Genomic DNA, 24,488 nt, shown 5'->3' on the forward strand with positions numbered 1-24,488 from the left:
GATGCCATCAGCCCTCAAGGAGGCAGTGATAAGACCGCTCTTAAAGAAGCCCTCCTTGGATCCTCAAGTTCTGAACAATTTTCGCCCAGTCTCAAATCTGCCATTTTTGGGCAAGGTGATTGAGCGGGTGGTGGCGATGCAGTTGAAGGCACACTTGGAAGAAACTGATTATCTAGACCCATTTCAGTCGGGCTTCAGGCTTGGGCATGGGACAGAAACGGCCTTGGTCGCCTTGGTGGATGATATGAGGAGGGCTGTGGATAGGGGTGAATGCTCCTTCCTTGTTCTCCTCGACCTCTCAGTGGCTTTTGATACCGTTGACCACAGTTATCCTCCTGGACCGCCTGGAGGGGTTGGGCATTGGAGACACCATATTGCAGTGGTTCTGGTCCTTCCTCTCCGTCAGGTACCAGAGGGTAGCACTGGGAGAAGAGGTTTCGGACCCGTGGCCACTCGTGGGATGCCACAGGGTTCGATCCTCTCCCCGATGCTATTTAACATCTATGTGAAGCTGCTGGGGGCTATCATCAGGAGGTCTGGGGTGCGGTGTCATCAATATGCGGATGACACGCAGCTCTACCTCTCGTTCAAATCTTCACCAAGGTTGGCCGTAGAATCCCTGTCCAAATATCTGGAGACGGTGAGTGGCTGGATGGGGAGGAATAAGCTGAAGCTGAACCCTGACAAGACTGAGGTACTTTTGGTGGGAGACAAGAGGAGGCTGGGGGATGTTGACCTGGTGTTGAATGGGGTACGGCTACCCTTGAAAGACCAGGTCCACAGCCTGGGGGTCATTTTGGACTCCCAGCTGTCCATGGAGGCTCAGGTGTCAGCTGTGAGCTGGACAGTGCTGTATCAACTCCATCTGAAATGGCGGCTGCGCCCCGTCCTTCCCAACCATCTGCTCCGATTGGTAGTACATGCCCTGGTCTCCTCTCGTTTAGACTACTGTAATGCGCTCTACGTGGGGTTACTCTTGAAGACGGTTCGGAAGCTGCAGCTGGTACAGAATGCGGAGGCTCACCTGATTAAAGGCAGCCGCCGGCGAGATCACATCACTCCAGTGCTGAAGGAGTTGCACTGGTTACCAGTTGTTTTCCGGGCCAAATTCAAGGTGTTGGTTTTGACCTTTAAAACCCTATATGGTTCTGGCCCAGCCTATCTTAAGGAGCGCCTCCAGCAACACCAGACAGGCTGCTTAACAAGATCAGCCTCGGATGGCCTTCTCTCTGTCCCATCAGCCAGGACAGCTAGACTGGTGGGGACGAGGGAGCGGGCCTTTTCTGTGGTGGCCCCCACTTTGTGGAATTCCCTCCCTAGGGAACTCCGCCATGCCCCCTCTTTAATGAGCTTCTGCCGTGCATTAAAAACGTGGTTGTTCAGGCAGGCATTTGGGGTGGGTTAGGGTATTTTAGAAAATGTTTTTATTGTAGAATTTTATTGTTTTAAACTGTTTCATTATACGCTGTACATCGCCCAGAGTGGCTGGGTGACCAGCCAGATGGGCAATTAATAAATTTAATAATAAATAAATAAATAAAATCATAAGTTTGCATTCCCCCATTTCTAAATAAATATGATAAGCAGTTGGTGCCTTTATATCCCAGATTTGGATTCCATTTCCAGTTGTGTTCTGGGAGAGTTCAATTCAAATCAATTAGAAATGCCCCTGAAGAATGTAGAAGGGAAGAATGGTAGAACAGGAAGAATCGGGTCTATTCTGAGCAATAGAGATCTCTTAACAGCATCATTATGTTCCTGGCTCTGTTTCAGTATTTAATATTTTAGAGATGAAGTAATTATAAGAAGCAATTAGTATCTGCAGGCTGTTTGAGGTATAGGAAGGATATGCAAGTAATTTATAGTGTACAAAGGTTAATTATTGAAAACAGCCGCTTCCCTAGGAGTGGCATATACTAAATCCCTCTAGGCAGTTTTATGATAATTTCATGGAACATTGAAGAGATACATGAACATGTTTTTGTGAACTATACTGGGCTGAAATAATTTCCAAACACAAACCAGCCAACTCTAGAAAAGCATAGACAAAGGGCACAATCCTGTAAAAGTTGGTTGGTTGCAACTAAGCCTTGGCTGACCCAAGTCCACGGGAGACCTCTTTGGAAGAGGAAAAGGTTGGGATTCCTCAGCAAACCCTACTCCCACAGCAACCTGAGCAGTCCCATCTAGGGATGCCTCAATTGAGGTCCAAATGAACCCGATCCCAAGCCCGCTGGGGTTCCTGACTCTCATCCCTCATCCCATGACTCACCAGAGCAGCCCTGGCAACAGACCTGATAGGATGCTCAGAGAGGTTGTCAGAGTGCCCATCTGTCTTCCCCAAGACCCTTTTGCTCAGGGTTTACTTTTTCTGGATTAAAGACACAAAGAGTCTGTTGTGACACCTTAAAGACTAACATATTTATAATGCCCTAAGCTTTTTTGGACCAGAGTCTACTTCATCAGATGCATGAAGTGTTATCCTCATTGGCAGAAATATATTTTGGCTGGATTATGCTCAAAGTGCTATGCATTGTTACTTGGGAGTAAGTCTCATTGAATTTAGCGAGGCTAACTTCTGTTCTGAGTCAGTATACTGGAGATCAAGCTGTGTGTGTGAAAAAAGACATGGGTACGGGGCTTCACATCCTCTTGAATGGATTATTCTGGAATTTAGGATTGTTTTCTGCACCAAGCAGAACTATGTAAAACACATGAAATAATCTTTTTGTTTTTAACCGAAGGTCAGTAGGAGCAGTAAGCCTAAGTACCTTCTGTGAGAGCTGCAAAGGAATGCTTTGCTACAGCAACTAATATGTAAAAATCAATTTGACTTTGAATTAAGTGACCCTTTCTGTGGTTAGCAGGAATTCCTGCTGTCTTATGTTATTATGGACAACGTTTTGTTCTGTTTTTAAGGCCATTTCATTTCGTATCACCTGGCTTCTGACCCAAATAGTTTAATAAGTGATAAGCAGGGAGAAGTGCACAGCTTTATTGTTTGATGGTCGGCAGTTCTGATCCGAGCTCCAAGATGCTTCTGTGGTTTCCTGGTGCTTGTTTCTTCTGTCTTGTTAAGATAATTGACACGTGTGAGGCTTTCTCATGCCACTGAACACAGAGTATTTATCTTTGGTGCAGAGCTTCTCCGTTACCAAGACATCGCTCAGAGGAGTTAGCTGCAGCTAGTGTGAAAATCAAGGAATGCAAATGTCTTACAGGGACACTCCTATACATGTTTACTCAGAAATAAGCCCCATTGAATTCAGTGGGGCTTACTCCCAGGTAGGTGGGCATAGGATTGCAGTCATGCAGTGGAATCCTATACATGTCTACTCAGAAGTAAGCCCCATTGAGTTCAACAGGACTTACTCCCAGGTGTAGAATTGCAGCCTCATACTTTTTTTCTCCTCCTTGCTTTGTCTGATATATTTTTGCATTTTGCAGTCTTTAGCATCGCAGCAATTGACAGGAGGCGATAACCTATGGTGCGAGTTGCCATGGCTTGTGGTAGCTGTTCTCTGTTCTGGATCTGTTGCCTGACTGTACTGTTTATAGTTTGATAACATCTTTAAGGTCCTGTTACAATAAGATACTTGAGTTCTTCTTTGTAGTCTCTGTGCATCACACATATGGGCTCTGTGCCGGCATGGAGCCTCGTTTGGGAACATTCTCTAGCTGAGGAAAAACGTTTTTGGTGGGAACTCTCCCCCACCGTTCACTGCACATGTACCAGCAGGTTCCTGCTCGTTCTGTTCCCTCAGTTCTCTTTCAACCGGCTTGCTGTAAGGATGCCTCCTTAGGACTTCTTTTTTGGCTATTCACTGAGGTAGTTAGGATCTTTTCCTTCCTTTTTTCTTCCTGTTTTTCCTTCTTTCTACAAACAAACAAACAAAACAAGGTAGTTAGGCAGATAACTTGTGTTTTTTCTCGATCTTTGATTACCGTTTGGTGATACATGGCTGTGAAGGCCGCCTTTCGTAAATGTATCCAGTGTGGCAGTAAGCTACCCCCACTGACAGGCATTCGCTTTGTTTATTTTACTTGGGGGAACCTCATGTGGTGGAGACCAGCAGGCACTGTATGAACTTTACTAAACAGACTAAGCACCACCAATTGGACCGCTTAAAGGTGACCTTGTGGAAGAAAGCCTTGGAAGCCATCGATCCAATGCATTCAAAGCCTTCTACTTCTCAAATGGCAGATAAGGCTCAACTGCCATCTGGGGATTGAGCCAAGACTCCGGCCCTAACCAGAGGTCGTGTGGATCCACCCACCCCGGGCAGGTCTTTGATGTTCTCTACAGCAAAAAGGCTGTCGAAGGTGAAGATGCCATGGGCATCTAAAGCAGTATCTGAGGCGCCTAAGAAGAAGAAAAAGAAGGGCCACAGTTTGGTCCTTTCTCTTTCTCAGCCTCCTAATCATCGTCAAATGCCGATCCTGCCGCATCCGCTGCTTTTGGACTCTCCCATACGGAAAGCTCTGTCGATTTCACTGTCAGTACTGAAAACGTCTTTGGTAGCGTTGCCTGAACCATTTCACATGGCTTCGACAGCGGAAGGAGATACGCCATCATTCCAAATAATTCCTAAAGGGGCCATCTCCCATCCGCTCCCAGAGTCCATAAGCTGCAGGGGCAGAGAGTAATCCCTGTGCTTGGTCTCCCAGCGGCAGTAGGAAGACTAGCACCAAAGAGGAAATGGCCAATTCCCTTTGACCACCTCCCTGGACTCAGAAACCCAGCAGCAGCAATGGCAATGCATCCTCCCACTAAGTTTCTACATTGCTGCACAGCTCTCTGGTTTTCATGTGACTTACTTTTTAAGGCAGAGAATTGATGAGGAACCCACATGGGGCTTACCAGGATGGCAATTCCCAGCTCTTCCTCTCAAGTCATGCACAAAGCCAGCTGAAGCTCTCAACTCACTACCAGTAGCAGTTGGTGCCCATTGGGACTGGTAGGGTGGAGGGCAGGGCAGCTGGTAGGTGGAGCCAAGGCAGGAAACTGACATGTGCATCTTGCCTTCTGCAGTGCAGAGTATTCTGCCATATGGGTGCAATTGCTACCTTTCACCCTTGCTACTGGCTGCAATTGCTGCTCCCTCCTTAGGGAGGTTCGCCAAACCTGTTTGCTTCTTACAGTTAGAATGCTGGCCCAACTTTTTAATCCATAAGGATTTTCGCTAGATGGGTAATAAATGCTTTTGATTTTTTTGAATTTGCATTTGCCGCTTTCTGTATTTTAATTTTGCCTTTATTTGCTCTTTCTGTAATGTTGTTGTTTGGGGTTCTTAATTGGCTTAAATTGTACTTTTAAAAAAATCACTTTGAAAACCAGTTTGGCAGTCTAAGGACTGAAGACAATCTAAGGATTTATTAATAAATAGATTAATAAAACCTATGTCAGGGAAATTATATGACTCTTAAATTGCAGGGCTGTGTTGTGCAAGCAAACAGACACACTATTGCCTGATAGATGTAAATTGATACTGGCTGTCCCAAGATGGGGCTTTCTGGGGACCAGTTTCCAAAAAATATTGTTGCGTGCCCCCCACTTTTCTGAATAGTGAGAAGTTCCAAGGGTCCTTGCTTCTGGATTTGTTTTCTTTTGTGTGTGAGAGAAGTAGAGACTTATGGTATTTGGGGGGGGGCATAATTTTTGTTTTATTTATAAATATACAAGTAGAACATAAGTAGAGCAAAACAGCAGAATTCCCACAAGGCAGCATATCTGCTACCTCAAAGAGATCCTATCCTATTCGAGCCTTCCCCAACCCGGTGCCCTCCAGATGTGTTGGACTGCAGCTCCCATCATTCCTAGCCAGCATGGCCATTGGCTGGTTGGGAAAGATGGGAGTTGCAGTCCAACACATCTGGAGGGCACCAGGTTGGGGAAGGCTGTCCTATTCCCTTGAGCTGCCTTCAGCCAACTTATAGTAAGTACACTGTCTAACTCTGCCTCTTTCAAACTGCAGAACTACTGTTTCTGCCCCTTCCCCGCAGGCAGTGAGGGATGTCCTCTTCTCCAACCTCTGGTGGATGTCTCCTTCAAAACACATACATGAGATTTCCATGAATCACTCAGGAGACCATCTCTTAACAGTTGGCTCCAACAAAGAGACATCTGACCACTCCAGATTATTAGCTGAACAAAAGGTTAGTCCATCAGCAGCTATACATCGTAAGATTGGGTGCTAAAGTAGGTGAAGTTCATTGTGGATTTTTTTTTTTTTGCACTGTAATCACAGTAGCAAAGTGAGTTGTTATAGCAGTCAAGGTATAGAGGTCAAGTATACATGAGATTTTTTGTTAGGGTTAGGATGTGCTGATTCAATTAATTCGAATGCTGCAGAACCCATAGACACTGGGTTGAGCCCTGTTCCAGTCCACATTAGCCCAAAGCATCAGGTGGTGGGGGGGGGGGGTGGAAATTGTGAAGGTCACTGCACAGCCCACATGAATGAGTGTTGTGTGACCCTCTGCCTATTATTATATGCCTGTAGGTACTATTTCTTGCATTGTTGGAATAGTGCTAAAACTCTTAACCTATAACATAGGAAGTTCCCATATAGACATGCTGTTATTGAAACAAATGCAATTTCATGAGGTAACAAAATTCTCATCCATAACTGATGTATCATCATTAGGATGAATAATCTCAGCCACTATGTTAGAAGCAGCCTATAAAACAAGGTAAGCAAAATGGCCTGTCACTGCCAAGAATCCCAAGTTTACCAATATGTGCTAAGGTTAATGATCAAAAGAGGTACCCAAACTGAATTTCACAGCAGCTGCAGACTGCGCAAAAACACAGCACGCTTCAAGCGGCCTAGAATTTAATAAAGGAGGAATCGAAGGCGGCCATTAAAGAGACCCTTTCTTTCTCTCCATGTAGCTTTCAGAGGAAACCCTTGGGTAGAAACAAAGGAGCCCAATCATTAGTGTCTGAAAGGACATAATGCTTCCTGTTGGGATGTAAATTATAGCACTCCAAAGAGCTACTCTTGTGATTCTGTCTGGGCAACATGTTCTGGGAATGGTAGCCAGTCACTTGTGGGAATGTAAATTAGGAAATAATTCTAACTTGCTCTGAGTGGATGATGGTTCCTGTCCTTACATAGGAAGGATGAACTGTGAAGGAGGAAATCATTGCTTCTGTTATTATTGAAGTGACACAATCTACTTCAGGGGTGCAGAACCTCAGGCTGGAGGGGCGTAATCCAGCCTGCCTGTAGTCCCAATATAGTCCTCCATGGTTCCTCAGATGACCACACCCCCTTCTCCTGGCCCCACCCCCTTTCCCCCAACAACTGATTATTTAGTGTTTTCCTGGCTTTTGTGCAATTATTTCCCCATTCTGAAAAGTTGAAGTGCCTCTCCTGAGGCTACGTTACTGGCAGTAAGAGCTTAAGCTACAATATGGTGGCATTTTTTTTACCTCACCCCTTTTGTCTTTGGCCCCACCCCTGGAATACAGCCCCTGAGAACTTCCCGAAATAGAATTTGGCCTCTGATATACATTAATCCTCTCTCCAAGTTCTTTTCCCCCAGTTCTTCCCTAGAGGCTACTCCTTGGGTCCTTAACATTACTGTGGTTCAACACAATTACATTTAAGCGCCATTTCTCATCAGAAATCATTTTTGTTCTGTATGTTTGAATAGAAATGGAAAGTGAAAAACATTATGTGGTAAAAAAAAAAGGATGTTAAAAACATCAAGGAGAAAGAACTAGTTTCTCCATCTGCTCTCTGCTACCACTTCCTTTTGACCACCGGCATGCCACGTTTTTATCCTTAGAGATTCACAATGGAAATTCTGCGTAGCATGACTTTGGTGATAGTGGGACTTCAATATAATTTGCTTGCTACAGACCCTAGGTTATAATATTGTGACAAAAATTGAAAAGCAAATGTCAGTGTTACCAAAAAAGCACACCTCATCAACATTGTACGACTCCTTGTATCCAGTTTTGTATGCCTCCTTGTACAACTCCTTATTCTGTTTTCCAAATGGGACACATGAAAGCAATAGAAAGACAGGAAATGAATGAAGGCTTCTGAAGTCCAACATCAGAAGAATTCATGTTTTCTTGTTAAGTAGGTCACATTGATTGCAATGGAATTAGAGCTTAGTTTATTAATTCAATGGTTTTTTTTTTTACAGTGAAGTACTTCAGTATGACCAAATTGGTTCCATTTTTCATTCATATGAACAGAAGTAAACAGAACAGGAACAGAAAATGCACAATTCCATTAACCCTGAACAGGTCCAGAGGGTATATCCAGTTCCCAGTTTGTCATTCTAATGTATCAGAAATGTAGAAGCAGTTGTAAAGCATGGAATGGTGAGGGGGGAGAAGAGAAATCTTAATTGTGTGCTTCACAACTGAAGTAATACACATGGCCATCTAAAACCCCCTCCCCCCACCCTTGGTAAGACCATTAAAGGCACAAGCCTATGCATGTTTAGACAGAAAAAAGTCCTACAACTCCCAACATTCCCCAGCCAGCCATGGATTTTTTCTGTCTAAATAAGCATAGGATTGCGCCCTAAATCCTTCATAAACTCTGACGATTAAATCCAGGGTATAGCTGCACCATTATCTACACTTACTCTTGCCAGAATGGTGTTTTGGGAGAGAGATTATCAGTGGAGTTTCCTCAGGACATCTGTGGTGTCCACATGGCTGTGAGAGTGCTAGTAATGCCCAAGACAACAGATTGCCCAGGATGACTAGTTTCGTGGATTTAGGGCACAACCCTATGCATGTTTAGACAGAAAAAAGTCCAACAACTCCCAGCATTCTGGCTGGAGAATGCTGGTAATTGTAGGACTTTTTTTCTGTGTAAACATGCATAGGATTGTGCCCTTAGGGTATTTTACCAGGGAAATCTGGTGGTTTGATTTTTTAATATCTGCTGCTTTGCCCCCCTTTCTTCCTCCCCTTGACCCTAAGGTTCAGGACTAACAGATCTGCTCAGGGATTCTTGTTGTACACATAGTGGTTGCAGATTAATGGAAGGCTTCTTCCTGTTTTTAAAAGTCAGATGCTTAAAGTTAAGTATTTCTGTAATGAAATATTGTATATCTGGAAAGTTAGCTGTGGTTCATTTCACCAAATAGCTTGGCATAAGAAAAAACCCTAATTCAATAGGATACAGAATTGAAGCTTATATTTATTATCATTTATCCCAAGGTACAGAATTCTTATATGAAGAGTGAGTTAAATTGGATTTATAGTTAAGAATGAATTATTTGTACCTCGGTTGTAGATGCAAGTCTTAAAAGCACCACTGGCCAACATTACATTGAAACTGAATTCCAAGAAGTTAAAATCCAAATATTCAAGCTCACCTGATTGTGGAGAGAACATAGGCTGCAGTCCCGCATACTGGTAGACTTCTTAAATCTCCTTGAAGGTGACTGGATTTGATCAGCCTGTGTGCAGGTCTGCAGCTTTTGAAAGCAAAGGGCTAGTGATTCCTTGGAGCAGACAAGTGTATTTTTATCTTTGCATGGTAAAATGGCTGTGTTTTAATCAATAGTCAGCTTCAGTTTCAAATTTTGCATCCAAGCCATATGAGAACTCATTTTATCTGGCACTTTGTCAATACAGCCTCCCTCTTGTATAGAGTTTCCAGTCCTTTCAAAGATTGGATAATGATCCTGGAGTGTGTTTTGAAAGGATAGAACTTCCCATCCCTGTTGCCACCTCCATTTCAATTTTCTGTCATTCCCCATTTCATTATGCTGATAGAACCCAAGCAAAAAGATGCTGAAATTATAATGCGTAGCCCACATTTAACGGGGCAGGGCCTTAGTTGTCTTCCAGAAGTGATGCATCTAATTTATGGCATCCTTGAATGGATTGTGCTGCAGACATAGGAACCAAATATTCTAACATTATTGACAGACACATATGTCAACAACTTTTCTTTGCCTCAAGTATGGGTACCAGAGATGCAGTCTTCCCTAACCTGGTGCCCTCCAGATGTGTTGGACTGCAACTCCCATCATCCTCAGCCAAAATGGCCAACTCCATGATAGGAGTTGAGGTCCAGTGCCAGGACTTTACTTCTAATGAGTCATTGCTTATTCAGGAATAGCCCCATACAATGACTGTCACTTGTTTATTTTGCTATTTATTCATTCATTTATTTCCAGTTTCACATCTGCATCTCCAACTAAACAACTCTGGAAGTGGTTTGCAAAATTGTTTATATAGGACATCTAAATTTTAGGACATTGCAGCTTCAGAGTTTCATTCACTTTTGTCATTTTGACCTGATTCTTATCTAAGCATTTCATGCAATTCTTTTAAGGCAATGGTTAGAATTGTGTGGTGATCATGAACACCTGACTCAAGTGACCAAACAGCACATTACAAGCAATAATAAGTGCTTCTTTGCCTTTGCTCCTTAACTCCCAAAATATTTGCTCCGTAATTCCCCAAATTAACAAAATTTATTTTTCTTTTTAGCCATTGCTAAACATTTTTTCTTTCCAGTCAGCCATCTTATTTCACTGGCCAGAATGTGGTGTTTTGTCTTCCTTGCATAAAGATAACCTTGGGATTTAGAATTGTGTCACATACTATATGCCAGCCTTCCTCAACCTTGTTGTTGTTCAGTCATTAAGTCGTGTCTGACTCTTTGTGACCCCATGGACCATAGCACGCCAGGCCTTCCTGTCCTCCGCTCTCTCCCAGAGTGTGCTCAAGTTCATCTTCCTCAACCTAGTGCCCTCCAAATGTGTCGGACAGCAACTCCCATCATTCCCAGACCACGCTGGCTGGGAATGATGGGAGTTGCAGTCCACCACATCTGGAGGGCACCAGGTTGGGGAAGGCAGCTATATACTAAACACCCATATAGTTGCAGTGTAAGAATACCATGACCCAAAAGGAGTTAAAAGAGACATAGCATGAATAGGATACTGTGACTCTATTATGAATGCAAAGGAGTATTTGTATGAGGTTGGAGATGTGACTAAACATGGACGAGGCTTGCATTTCTATGTGAGAACCCTGCACACATATCAGGGTTGGAACTAACTCACCAGTCTACTGGGGCGGGTGTGTGTGTGTGTCATTTACTATGCTGTTCTTCCTTTTATTTGTTCTAGCTAGATGCTTACCTGTTATAGATCAGCCAATGGAAATTGCTTTCCACTTGTTTTCCCCCTGCCGATGTCTTTAATATGACTGTAACTATGTACCGACAAGAGCCGTACCGTACAATGAATTTGGATTCTGGGCACGTTAACTTCTCACAGGAAGTATATCACTAATGTACGATCCATGTAGGGCAATAGAAGGTGGAATTGTGCTATGAGGACAAATATCTCCAAGGAAACTGATGGGCACATACTCTTCAACCTTGCAGCAGAAATTTCAAGGAAAGCAAAAAAATCCTTGAATCTGATATAGGATATTATTTATTTATTTATTTATTTTACCTTTAGGTTCACTCTCATGGGGTTGCAATATTGCCTGGAATAGATTCTTTGTATTCCACTTGATCTCCATTTAGTGTATTAGCTGGCCCCAATTTGTAGCTTTCATCAGGGCTGGCCCTGTCATTAGACAGACTGAGACAACTGAGACAATCACCTCAGATGGCAGATATCGAGGGGCAGCAGTGACAGCATGCCAAGACATTCCTTCCCTGCTCCCTGGCGTGTTTCCCTCTCTTTAAGGATAACTGCTCTGTTGCCACCCAGCCTGTCCAGCACCCCCCTAAACTAGCCTGCTGCCCTCAGGTGTAGTGGAGGACACAGTTTTGTTGCCATTGTTGAAGTAAGATAGAACTGCCAGTCCAATTAGCTTCTGTATGTGGAATGGAGCGCCATCATGTCTCGGGCTGGCCCTGGCTTTCATGAAAACCCCTGACAGCTCCCTAGCCTTTTATATCTCTGAAAACTATAGTGGGAAATGCACAGACACAATTCTGCCCAACTGTTCAATAAAAAATCAGCCTGCCTGAGGTCTCTGAAGCTGCAAAGGAGAGTCAGCCTGTGGTGCTGTGAATAGCCAGGCTCCTTCTGCATGTCCATATTCTCGGATAAGCCTAAAACCTGGCCTGTAATCTACAAAACTAAAAACAAGCTTTTTGGATAGTATTTAAAGGAAAACTGGAGTGAATTACAGGAAAATGTCATTGCCATTGTTTCTGTTTAACACACTTTGGAGCCGCTTTAAAAAAAAAAAAAACCTTCTAAAATGTTTAATAACACATGTTGTCCTCTTTAAAATCAAAAACAGTTGTCTCGTATTGGAGAGAGAAAGAGAGAGAGCAAACCCAGAGAGTGATAGCTCCTTTTCCTTGTGGCTAGTTATCAGAAGACAATCAGATCATGCATATATACGCATGGTTCTAGAAAGGCAGAATAGACATGCAATCAATCAATCCATCAGCAAATAATCAGGTGTGCATATATTTTGAATAAATTATTCAGGCCTCAGAATTGCCCCCTTTTGGAGATAGAAATTTGGACGCTTCTGGTGCAGAGTATACATAGTTCCATGTGTACATGTGCATGAAAATGGATATGGCTGATGACACAGGAGCAAGGAGGGTGGTGTTACTTGCTTAACCACCTTCTGCAACATTCATTTGTCTCTTGGACCTGAATCTGTGTCTCTAGCCTCTCTTTTGCCCTTCAGATTAGATTACAGTAGAAAGAGATATGCCTGCAGGATTCCTCCCCCTCCCCTTTGGTCATGCATACTGTTTTGTGTTTACTGTGTTTTTACAGGTAGCTTTCTAAATCTGTAATCACACAACACGCAAATGTTGAATGCATGATGGAATGCCTTTCCATCGTGGTAAGTGTGTGTTACAGTGAAAATCACCTGCAGCCATAACTTGTGTTAATGTCAAAGAGGACTCCCCTCCCCCACCCTGTGAAATTTTATGACTTTTGGATTCCATCGGGGTGTACGAGTGAAGGAGAGATCCCCAGTTTTGCTTTATTATAGCATTTAATAGGACAGTGTGATACTGGGTGGAAAACTATTTGATACAAATGGCTCAGTAAACCACTATAGGGAACAGGTTATATTTTCCATAAAGAAGTACAGAATTTGGACCTGGAGGCTTAAGCATACTTACTTGGATATAACGCCCATTGAAATCATTGGGCTTGAATTGAAATGAACATGCCAAGATATTAGACTGTAAAGTTTATTTCACCAAGCCACCAACTCAGTAAATAGCTTTGACAAACTGCTATACATTGGATCCAAAGCCTTCATTCTATTCATGGAAGGAGCATCCATCCACAGGAAGATAGTTCTCCACATGGAAGGAGTCCATCCCTGAGAAGAACTCTCCTTCCATGAACTCTCCCTTTTACAAAGTGAAGCCACTGGATCCAACCCATGGTCTTTCAGTCTTTTCCCAGCTTAAATATGAGAATGATAAAGCACTTCTACCTAATAATGGACATGGGTTTGTGGTATGAATTTGTGGCAGAGTAAGTGAACATTATACTTATGTCCAACTGAAGCTGCTAGTTTCTGGAAAACACTTATTCATGCTGTCAGGAGCTTGTACTAAATCAAGAGGACATAATTTCAACGGAGTTTTATCTAGGTCAGAGGTCTCCAAGCTTTTTGGGTCAGTGGGAACATTTGGAATTTTGAGAGTGTTGTGGGTGCTCTCAGAAAATGGCTTCTTGGGAGGGGCTTGCCCATTAATGAAAAGGCTACCATGTCACAAAACACTCACTTCCCAGAAGGCAAAGTGGTGAGACTAAAAGAAATGTAATTTGCCTAAGAACTTAAGTACAAAGCAGAGGTAAGGTCTGAGATCCACAACACAAAGCATTCTTTTGAACCCAAATAAAAGTGGTGCTAGAGATCAGCCCTTCACTTGTAGCATGGCAGCCTTCCAGTTATAATTTTTTTTTAAATCTAAGAAATAAAATAAAAATCAGGAGAGGCAGGGAGCCTGGCAGGCGCTAAGAGAGGTGTCCACGGGCACCATATTGAAGATCCTGGATCTAGGCCTAATATTCTTGCTTGTCTCCTGTGATATCCTCTCTTGAATTGTTCGCTGGGATGACATTGGTGGGCATCCATAAGTCCTGAGTCTGTGGAGTCCCAAGACTCCAAACTAGAACACATGTTGTTCATCGTTGCTACCTCCTGCTGCATGCTGAACACTTGTGCTTTGAAGGGTTATTTGGATAGTGAGTAAAAATTTTAATAATGTAATGAGCACATACTGAGAATGTTTGTTTGCTTTCCATTAGTGAAGGGAGGGATTTGATTCCTTTCTGAGATGGAGGCAAAAGAGAAAGCAATTAGTTGCCGTTGCTGGAGTCAGCTGAATATTGTGACCAGATGTCTGTGTTTTGCTGGTTCTTGCTCCACAGAGGACATTTGTGGACAATCCAGAAGGGAAAAACAATTTTAAGCCACAAGCAGATATAGAGAGTAATCTCCTGACACCTTGGGTTGGAAAGCCTGATCTTTGGGGAACAAACATGCAGTCTATTCACCGGCAGTAAGCAGTCTTAGAGATTTGGATGATGGCTTTGCTGCTTCAGTATGTTTCCTGGAAATCTTTTTCATGATGGTGACATGGCAGTGGCGTAATCTTTAAGCCTGGTCTTACAGTTATGTCTTTGCTTTCACTGAACTAATGTCCACATAAATATTTAGGGAAAGCCCAAAGAGACACACACAAGTATAACCTCGTATCATTGATATAGTACATACATACTTTGGGGGTATCTGCTGTAACTTGGGTATTCTCCACCTTTATCATAACAAACCTGCAGAAGGCCTTAGCTTTACTGGGGAGGGGCCATACCTAAGTAGCAGAGCACATGCTTTGTGTGGAAGAAGTCCCAGATTCAACCTCTGGTGTCTCCAGTTATAGGGATCTTGGGTAGCACAGCTGGGAAGGACATCCACCTGAGGCCTTGGAGAGGCAGTACTATGATAGACTAATGGCCTGACCTTGTTCCAGTCTGCTTCATATGTTCACTGCAGGCTAATTCACTTCTGTTAGTCACTAACACAGGGGGAGGGTGGCATGCCTGGGAATCCCTGCTGTTATCTCCAGTGGAGGCTGGTAGCTCCAACTTTGGTGAGGCTGTGAATCCACTCTGGGTTTCAGTCAGAACCAGCCAGAATTCTAAAGGAGCTATCCAAGGTACTGAACCTGCTTTGGGGATAGGGTTCAGCACCTTGGATAGCTCCTGGCTGGCTCTGACTGAAACCCAGAATGGAATCACAGCCCCACCAAAATCAGAGCCACCAGCCTCCGCTGGTTATGTCTGATGTCAGATTGGTGATAACAGCAGGAATTCCCTCCAGGGTGGGGGAAATCCTCCAGGGAGCTGGGTTTGAGGCCAGGCCTTGCCCTCTGGAGGAACCGTAGAAGCTCCACAGGCCAGATTTGGAAGCCCAGCAGGCGGGGATCCTGCACCTCTTTCTTCATGCAATTCTTGATGGTCACCACAGTTTGTTTTTGTTTGGTATGGCATTTGTATCTGGTTGCCTGTCCCTTCCCAAAAGTTAAAAGCATGTGATGATGATTGCTGTTCCATTGCGCTGAAACTGATAGCATGCATGGACTAGCAACAGTCAGCACAGGAATCGGTACTGGGAATCGGTGTCTGGATTTGGGGGATCTGGTATGCTGACCTAGAATCACTGGAGAGAACTGAGAATTGCATATTGTGTACACACACTTGTGGGTTAATCTAGGGCAGCTGATCTGAATGTCTGTAGTCTCCCCTCCCCATTTAAAAGTCTCTTCTAAGGATGGCCTCTTGCGTTATAAGTTGCTACATAGAGATACAAACTCTTATATGAAGCACCACGTATTTTGTAATTGAAGAATGGCCACACAAGTTTCTGCCTGTCTTTCTTTTAGACTTGCTACATGTGACTGGAAGCTGACCTGCTTCTGTTGACAAATATATATATTGGGCCCAAAGAGTCATTTGCTCAGAAATTCTCATATTACAAAATAATGCATCATTATACACAAAATAATGCATCATCATACACAAGTATTCCATACATGGTCCCCATGTATGGAATTGTAACATGAGTAACAGCCCTCACACTTGCTCATATATCTATACCTAAATTTATATATCGTTACATAATGGGCAGTAATTGCACCAACTTCTTGCTTATTGAATTGTGTTCCTTATCTTGGAAAATATTGGGGCTCAGGTGTGCCATTATATTAAGTATAACATGGAGAAAAGAGGGGATCAAACTGTCAGGGTGGAGACTGAGCCCATAGAATCCCAGAGTAGTTCTGATTTTGAGGAAGAGCAGCCACTCCTGGGAGAGGAACGCGCTCATCCTTCCCAGGGCCAACAGCTGGCAGAGATTCCTCCCACCGGCATTCCTGGCATAGATAGCAGTCCCGGGAGTGAGAGAGCGCTGGAAGAAGACTTGCTGGACGTGCAACGCCGACGCAGGGAGCGGCGCCAAATGGAGGGCGTGGAAAGGAGGCATAGTGCCCGGTTGGCACGCAAACAGTGGTTGCGCCCAGAGGATCCAAGGGAAAAGGGGAGGGACTCTCCCTAGCCCATAAGTTCAGGGTCTGCCAGTGATTCTCCTTCAAACGGGGACCAACTGTTCCAACTTAGGGCATAGGTACTCTGCTGCGCATAGCTAGTTGCTAACAGTAAAGTTGTTAAGTTGTAAAAGAGGAATAAAGCTTTGAAAAGAATCCCTTTGTCTGTGTCTGGACTTGGCTACTGGATTAGACTGAAAGAGGCCGCCAAGGAGCCCTGTGAACTGGTGGAATAAACAAGTATGACAGTCCTCCTGATTAGAATATGGCCTTCCGCAAGAAGGTTGGATTAGAATATGGCCTTCTGCAAGAGGAAGGGCTCTGCTAGCAGAAAGTCCCTCTGCCCAAATTTTGGATATCTCCCCCTCTCCACCACACCATAGCTCACCGCGCTCAGCAGGGTCTCCTGCCTCTCTGTCTAGCGTTTTCAGGGGTCTGGTGGGGCTACTGTGGGAAGGAACTGGTGGGGAAGTTCACTTCTGCGAGCACACTTGATCCAGTGTAAATCTGGATTCAACACGTTGTGTTCACCAATGTCTCTTACATGTATGTTTTTGTGACATGCTGTACTAAAGTAGGACACCTTGTCCCGCTGCATCCTTCTCTCTCATAAAAGTGTGCTACACCATACCTGTATTGGTTGCCATGTGATGCCAGGCCAGAGTCCTGCCTGGGTGTTTTGGTCTCAAATCTTTAACATTCCAGGTGGCAGTACAAGGTGCCGCCTCCCATAGTATCCTATTCATAAACCCAAGTGGTTTACAAAACAATTCTGGTTATGTTTGTTCAGAGCTCATCTTTGGAACCTTCTTGAGCAGAGGGGGGAACCTCAGGCCCATGGGCCAAATCTGGCCCTCTTGGGGTCCCAGTCTGGCCCTGTAGGATTCCCCAGAAGTCCATGCCCCTTTTCCCTGGCAGTGCTTCCTTTCACCTGACCACCTATCATTTGGTGGCTTTCCAGCTTTTGCAAGTATTTTACCCATTCTAAAATGATCCTAAGGCTTCATTACTGGCAGGAAGAACTTTAAGTTGAAATATGCTGGCATTTTTGGAATTTTGACCCACTAGTGGAATGTGACCCCTGAGAGCTTCTCCAAAATTGAATTCATAGGAACGTAGGAAGCTGCCTTATACTGACTCAGACCATTGGTCCATCTAGTCTAGTAGTGTCAGCACTGACTGGCTGTGGCTCTCCAGGGTTTCAGACCCTACCTGGAGGCACCAGGGATTGAACCTGAGGCTTTCTGCATGCAAAGCAGGTGCTCTACCACTAAGCTACAGGCCCTCCCCAGTTCTTGAGGCTGAAAGAGGTTCCCCACCCCTGTTCTTGAGGCTTATGAACATCTTACACTGATGTTAGGCCAGTAAGGTGTGAGCTTAAAAAAACAATTATAAAGCATGTGTATAAGTATAGCCAGTTGCCTGGTCACTTGTGATGAGTAGCAATAGCCTCCAGGTGTCCAGGAAGAGAAGCCCTATAATTCCCCCCCCCCCTTTGGCCACAAATGACTGAAAATAACTAAAATGTGGGTTGTTGTGTGAACCCAGCCCTGCTAACAAACCATGGTTTGTTAACCATGAACAACCCACAGTTCACAAACCAACAGGCCATGGGTTCTTTTTGTGGGCTGCCCATGGTTAACAAACCATGTTTGGTAGCATGTCTGGGTTCACACAACACAACTCACGTTTCAACAGCAACCTACAGTTCAATGACAACCCAAACTCAACCTATACTCAACCTTGAGTGTGGGCTGTCATGCTGTGTGAACCCAGCCAGTGTTTGGGAATTATTCAGATGTAGCATTGTTGATAATCCGGAGTGCAACAAGGCACTTTTTAGTCTCATGTATACAATGCAGCCCCAGGACATACTGCCCAAGTGGCTGAGCTGTGTAATCCAAGAGGTATAACCGAGATTCCCTTGAAGAGCCAGAGTGGACACTGAGCCAGAGTGGACACCAGAGTGGATGTAATCTGCACTGGGATTATGTGGCACTTCAGTGGTGCACCATGTGACTGATGGGGTTGCTTGTGCACTTTGGCCAGCTCCCTGGGTGTATCAGTGCCTTTACACTCAGGTCATCAACAATAGCTTGTTCAGTTAGGGAAAAAGAGCAAGTCACCACCATGTCTTCCCTATAAAAATAAAGCCATCATTGTTCCCAATTACATAATCCCAAATGTTTATGAAATCAGAGTGCCCGAACTATGGTCCTTTTGCCAGAAAAGCAAGCTAGCCACTTGGCAGATTATCACGTAACTGAGGCATGACAAAGCTGCAGTGCCGGGCCCATGGCTGGGGGGGGGGGCGGTTAGGGGGGATGCCCCCCTAAATTTTCTCCCTCCCTAAAAATTTTTTACAAACAAGTAATTAAAAAACAGTTTACAAATTTGTCTGTAAAAGGCCTGCAAACCAGATGAACTGCCCCCCTACTCCCCCCCCCCTGAATTTTTAAGATGGCTACAGGCCTGTGCAAGCCTGAACAGATGGCTGCAAAGACTGTTTATAAAAGAGAAAACTAAAAAGAAAATATAGCGGGTGCAGGATTTGCTGGGTTGTTTGCTTATCATTGTATCATATTGTGAACGGCCAAGTTGTAGCTTGGTATTGTTTCTGAATAATGATCCAGCTGTTGTGTCACTTTTTTTGCCTCTCTAATGGAGAGATCTAATTGCCTAGCATTTCTGGAAACATGCAGATGCAATACAAATGTATCCAGCGAAATGTGTTTATTGATTACGTGGCACACTAATCTAATGTTCCTCCCATGTAAAGATTATGATCCCCATTTACCACCAGATTACAGCCTGCTTGTCTGGAGGATACAGGAGTTAGGAGATTTATAGGAGACAGCATATTGGTTTTTTCTCTAGATGGGTTTTCCCCATGTCACGTTCTCTGATTCAGTGTACTTGACAGCCACAAGACTCACAGACAGTGCATAAAAGCCAGTGCTGATTTTCAATAGTTGAGACACAGTCTAAAATAGCAGTGAAAAACTAGGCGCCAATGGGGAATTTCCTCCCAATGTAAATACCAGCTTCAGATAGGGAATTTTCCTAAAGACTACAGCAGAGGAGGACAGAGTTAACTTCCTTCTCCACAACTACCATAGCATTTTCCCTAGCATTTTCAAAACTTGCTTGTTAAATGCAAAAGCTCATTTAAGGTCACATCTAGTTTGGCCCTCAGTATAGAACAGTTTCACGCAAGTGGGACCTGTGACAAAATATTGCAGTGTGGAGCACTGCTGTTCAGTTTCTGCCATTCCATTTTCCCACACCTCGTTTTCTGTCTCTCCCCACACCCTGCAAACATACCCACTGAGCATGCTCAGTCCTCTTTCAGAAGTTGGGTGGGTGTTTTTCCCTCTCGGGGGGGGGGGTTCTCCAAAAGATGGGGGCCAGGTATGTCTGAACACCTTGGGGTTTTCCCTGTTTGGGCTACATAAGCAACAACCCTGAAGGCTGGAACTTGTGTGTGTGTGTGTGTGTGTGTGTGTACACGTGGCATTCAGTTATGCACATTTCAGTCCACTGCCATCTGCAAGCTGAAGCACATGAAACTATGCAAGTACTGTCAGAATTACAGTCAAACTTCCTAAATATATGTACATTGCACAAACATAATGAGTGGGGCTGGAGCTTCTGCTGTGACTCGCTCTGCGTAGGCACACGCTAATGGGTGGTGCAGCTCAGCTCCCTTGAAATGCTGGAATAGGTTCCCTAAAAATGCAGTCCAGAGAGTCACTCCCTATGCTTACAAGTTGAGGCGGTACATCTAATGGCATGAGTCTCTTGCTTATTCCTCCAGTTCCTTTCAACTGCTGGTCTCTGCACCATCACTTTGAAACTACACTTGCAGTGTATTTTAAGCCTTGTAACAAAGAACCTGGCGCCTTTAAACCCAAGAGTCAGTGGCTTTTAAGAGAAATTGATGAGATTTTGCTGGTTCTGGTATACAGGACTGAAATTCTGGGGTTCCAGTTTAGAGAACTCCAGCAGGAGTGGTTGGCAACAGCCCTCTAGCAGCTCATTAGAACTGAATGTGAGTTGCAACTGCAAAATAATGTATGCCTGATGGGGACTTCTCATTGTCAAATAAATGAAGATTTCATTCGGTCACTTCTATTCTTCCACCAGCAATGGCTTATATGCCTTTGCAATAGTTAAAACCTTATTTTGTAGGATCTTACCTACTTAAATTCTCACAGCACATGATAAGTGGCCCAAATGAGGCTCTTGGGCCAACCCAGTGGAGATTCTTGAGCAATTCGTGGAAGTAAAAGGAATAGAATTAAAAGCAGCATCTGCTGCATATGTGAGTCCATATGCGGGTGCTGCAGAGGCACAATATAGACTTGATCTCTCATCCCCTCTATTCTTTCTCCCAGCCACAGTACAGGACAACAGAGTTCTTGGAAGAAAAGGAGCCAGAGCCTGCAGAGCTAAGTGTTAGATGTAGAACCTTTTTGAGGGACCATGGCTCAGTTGCGGTACATGCTTAGCAGAAATTCCCAGGTTCAGTCCCTGGCATCTCCAGTTAAAAAACAGATCAGGTAATGGGAAGGACCTCTGCCTAAGACCCTGGAGAGCTGCAGTCAGTCACAGAGGACAGTCGTTGGGCATAGATGGATCTGGCATACATAGGGAGGCCATGTGTCCACCTTTACAGAGGACAATACACTATTTGAAAGGCCGTGAGAGAACTGTCCTCAGCGGAGGCTGGTGGTTCTAATTTCAGTGGGGCTGTGAATCCATTCTGGGGTTCAGTCAGAACCAGCCAGAGTGCTAAAGGAGCTACCCAAGGTGCTGAACCTATTCTGGGGATCAGGTCCAGCACCTTGGGTAGCTCCTTTAGCATTCTGGCTGCTTCTGACTGAAACCCAGAATGGATCCACAGCCCCACCGAAATCAGAGCAACCAGCCTGCACTGACTGTCCTCTGTTTGAAGGCAGGATCTTTTTGAAGGCCCCTCCTGGCCAAGTCCACATTAAAGAACCATAAAAGGCCTTGAAGTTGCCCACCAACCATTAGCACCTGGACAGCGGACTAAGCAGGCACACAGCTCACAGTCTTTCCCACTATGGTGAGGTGTATTTTATTTCTACTTAAATCGTAGTAATTATGTCTAAAATTGCATCTATACATATAAATTAGCATATGCAAATTTTATGCAAATCTACGCCCTCTCTTTTTTGGGCAGGGGGTGATGCATTTATTCTTTGTTTTGGTGATGTGGAAATGGCCACCCTAGGTATAAGGCAGCTTCCTATGTAATGGCTGGAGTCAGCTCTGATAATAAATAAGTGTTCTGAGCACATGCAGAGATAATTTATCTCTGTAGCGAGTGCACTCAACCCTCACAGATCAATATTCACATATTGAATATTTGAGCTGTGGCGTGGGCACGTTATAGCTTGCCGTGTGAACCCAGTGAACGTGGGTGGTTGGGGTGGTTAATAAGCCCTTGCAACCCCCAAACACCCATGGGTTCTGGGTGGCTTGTCAACCACCCTAACAATCCACCCTCTCTGGGTTCACACTTAACAATAAACTATGGCGCTCACCTGCCATGGCATGAATATTCAAAGTGGCGGCCTCCACTGCAGTGAAAAGCCCCCAGGGACATTCACCCACAGTGGTGTCTCATTATATGCAAATTAGGCTTAAGAGTTAGTATGGCAGAGACTGGTAGAGATTAACTAGGAGCGTTCAGGCTTCTGTGGAGAGCCAGTGTGGTGTAGTGGCTAGAGTGTTGGACTGGGAGCCAGGAGATCTGGGTTCTACTCCCCACTCGGCCATGGAAGCTCACTGGGTGACTCTGGGCCAGTCACAGACTCTCAGCCCAACCTACCTCACAGGGCTCTTGTGAGGCTAAAATGGAGAGGATGAGGATTATGTACACCACCTTGGTTCCTCAAAGAGGAAAAAAGGCGGGATATAAATGTAATAAATAAATGAATACAGAGGGAAAAGTGGCAGAGGCCACAGGAGGAGATTTTGAGAGGGGAAAGTGGTGCCCATGACTGTTGTGTCTTCTACTCCTCAACCATATCAATATTTTGGTATGTGCCTTTTGGGCTTAGGGAAATGTGTTGCCTGTTATATAAAAGATGCATTTCTGCATTTCTAGCTGTTTGCCAACTTTAGAGAGAAAAGATGTATTCCATTGGCAAAGGCTTGTTAAATAAATCACAGATTTACACTGAATAGTTCTGCAGCTGAAGGTACAGCTGCAGCGTTACCTATTAAAGGAATGTAGGTCAGCTCCATGAATTCACTCTGTGAAGTCAAACAACCCTAATTTTAGGTTAATCAAATAGACACAGTAGGAGATGGTTGGTTTTCAGTGACAAAGGTTCAGAGGCACTACTTCACAGGCAATCTGAACATTTGAGGAAGAAGTTCAATAGAAGATAAACATGCCTATGGTTGTCAGATCAAAATATTAAGAATCAGGGAGGCTTGTTCTGTAGAGCAGGAAGTATTCTAAAATATGCAATGTCTCTTATGATCTGTAGCTCAGTTTTCAGCCATCCTACCATCAGGGAATCTTTTCCCCCAGCAGTCTTTTCCGCTGAGGAATCCTCTCACGTCTGCCCCAGAACCCCACCTTATTGGAGAAGATCCTGGGGGCAAGTTCTAGGATTCATGGTCAGATCATGCAGGGGGCTGAGCAGGCTTGTTACGTTTCTTCTGCTTCCTTCTACTGAATCACAACTGAATACACATAACTAACACTGTGCTCTGACTGCACTTCAGGGAATCATAGAATAGTAGGGTTGGAAGGGGCCTACAAGAGCATCGAGTCCAACTGCCTGCTCAGTGCAGGAATCCAAGTCAGAGCATCCCTGACAGATGGCTGTCCAGCCTCGTCTTGAATGCCTCCAGTGTGGGAGAGCCCACTACCTCCCTAAGCAATTGGTTCCATTGTTGTATTGCTCTAACAGTCAGGAAGTTTTTCCTGATGTTCAGCCAGAATCTGGCTTCCTGTAACTTGGGCCCATTATTCTGTGTCCTGCACTCTGGGATGATCAAGAAGAGATCCTGGCCTTCCTCTCTGTGACAGCCTTTCAAGTACTTGAAGAGCACTATCATATCTTCCCTTAGTCTTCTCTTCTCAAGGCTCAACATGCCCAGTTCTTTCACTCTCTCTTCATAGGGCTTTGTTTCCAGTCCCCTGATCACCTTTCGTGCCCTCCTCTGAACCCTCTCCAGCTTGCATGCATCCAGGCCAGTGGTCAGGGATGATGGGAGTTGTAGTCCAGCAATATCTGGGGGACCACAGGTTCCCCACCCCTACCTGAAAATAAGACATGCGGTAAACCTTATTGAGATAGCAAAGCACATGCTGAACTATAAGTACTGAATTGCTCTGTTGAGGCTTCAAGAGGCTATACACCTCCTGAACTGACTCGCTTGCTTTAATTATGCCTGCTTTGGGAGATGATAGCCCTGTGGCTATATGGAATATTACAAAAGGTGTTTAGAAAGTATATGTAAATAGTAGGAGTTAATATTTTTCTGTGTCTCAAAGATGTAGTAAGTATATGTTCAGGAACCTCTTTGAGGAACATGGGCTACTGCAGTAATGAAGCCCTGGAAGTATGGAGAATTCACTGGATATGCAGTGTACATATAAGGAGCTAAATTATTACTCCTGAGATAATAACCAGCTTATTTTGCCTGAGATGACATCACTGTCCACAGGAAGCCCAAGGTCCAGAACAGTCTCTTCATCTTTTAAAGGCTATAATCTATCTTTTAGTGCTGTTGCAGGGGATAATAAACATCTGGGCCCAATAGGTACATATGTGGACAGAACTCTTCTGAGTTCAGATGGAACCAGAGTCCCTTTATAAATGGTACAGATGAATGACTATGGAATAAATATGCTTATATTAGAAGAGGATACAAAATCAGTAAGAGTTG

At 44.3% G+C, this 24,488-nt stretch overlaps 1 protein-coding gene across 2 annotated transcripts in view; it reads left to right on the forward strand.

The window, feature by feature from the left end:
- Positions 1-24,488, forward strand: part of GFOD1 (Gfo/Idh/MocA-like oxidoreductase domain containing 1) — a 95,171-nt gene that overhangs the window by 63,490 nt on the left and 7,193 nt on the right. The window lies entirely within an intron of this gene.

Source organism: Heloderma suspectum, chromosome 4, assembly GCF_057233095.1.
Source record: "Heloderma suspectum isolate Gila_16-S chromosome 4, 16-S_ref, whole genome shotgun sequence".
Classification (NCBI taxonomy): domain Eukaryota; kingdom Metazoa; phylum Chordata; class Lepidosauria; order Squamata; family Helodermatidae; genus Heloderma; species Heloderma suspectum.